The following is a 1,581-nucleotide window of genomic DNA, read 5'->3' as shown; positions in this document are numbered from 1 at the left end:
CCTGAATACAAAGTGTTATGTTTGGGGCAAATCCAATATAACACATTACTGAGTACCACTCTCCATATTTTCAAGCATAGTGGTGACTGCATCATGTCATGGGTATGCTTTTAATCGTTAACGACTGGGGATTTTTCAGGATAAGAAAATGCATGGAATGGATGTCAGCACAGGCAAAATCCTAGAGGAAAAACTGGTTCAGTCTGCTTTCCACCAGACACTGGGAGATTAATTCACCTTTCAGCAGGACAATAACCAGAAACACAAGGCCAAATCTACACGAGAGTTGCTTACCAAGAAGACAGTGAATGGTCCTGAGAGGCCGAGTTACAGTTTTGACTTAAATCTACTTGAAAATCTATGGCAAGACGTGAAAATGGTTGTCTAGCAATGATCAACAGCCAATTTGACAGAGCTTGAAGAATTTTGAAAAGAATAATGGGCAAAATGCAGGTGTTGAAAGCTCTAAGAGTCTTGCCCAGAAAGACTCACAGCTGTAATTGCTGCCAAGGGGTGCTTCTACAAAGTATTGACTCAGGGATGTGAATACTTATGTAAATGAGATAGTTCTGTATTTCATTTTCAATATAATTTGCAACAATTTAAAAAAAAACATGTTTTCACTTTGTCATTATGGGGTATTTTGTGTAGATGGATGAGAAACATTTATTTTTAATCAATGTTAATTCAGGCTGTAACAAAAAGTGGAATAAGTCAAGGGATAGGAATACTTTCTGAAGGCACTGTACTATAGTGTACAACTATCCCATTCAAGCTATGGACAATCTGAACCCTGTTCATAATGCATTCATATAGAAGTAACTTTGTGATACAATGCTGTATGAAGCCATACAAGTCATAGACTATACGCTGGGGTACAGTGACTCTCCATAGCATTCATTGACCACCGCCATCCATATTGAAGTTCAATCTTTCTGTTGCCGCTCACTCATACACACTCACTCACACTCACTCACTCACAAGTAACAACTTATTGAAGGTCATATCTTCACTTTATTCTATTCTATTCCACCATCTTCCAAAGCCACCTCATGCACTGAATTGTTATTGATTGTGTGGACTATGTGTCCCATTTCCCTGTAAACACACATTATGAGGCAGCAGTCACCAGTCTTCTCTAATGAGTGGCACCACCCAGTACAACAGCCAATGGTGTAAGAGAAAATCTAAATGAAATGTAAAAGTAAGAAACAGAATCCTAAATCTCCATAGTTAGACAGGGAGTTGAGTCAGCCCAACTATCATGGAGGGTCCAAGCCAGCAATTCGCATTTCAAAGGATCTTTTCTTTCTTATTTTGAAGATTATGTAACTTTGCATAAGTATTTTGCTACTCCATAATCCACTTGTGGGTTTTATTTCATATAGAGCCCTTGGATGGCCCTTAAATTCCAGAATAAAGAAGAGGAGGGTTGAACAACTTGACACTTTTGTCGGATAGAGCGTTTATCTGGAGGGGGAAATGAAAAGCACGAAGAGCGGGTGCTCATTTAAATGGATCTCACGTCTCCGTGCCCCCTGGCGCGCGTCAACGTGCTGCTGAGCACGCTCTATTCCTGCG

The sequence above is a fragment of the Salvelinus fontinalis genome, chromosome 38 (genome assembly GCF_029448725.1).
Source record: "Salvelinus fontinalis isolate EN_2023a chromosome 38, ASM2944872v1, whole genome shotgun sequence".
In the NCBI taxonomy this organism is placed as follows: Eukaryota; Metazoa; Chordata; class Actinopteri; order Salmoniformes; family Salmonidae; genus Salvelinus; species Salvelinus fontinalis.
The sequence above is the reverse complement of the archived record's forward strand: the minus strand, read 5'-3'. Positions refer to the sequence as shown.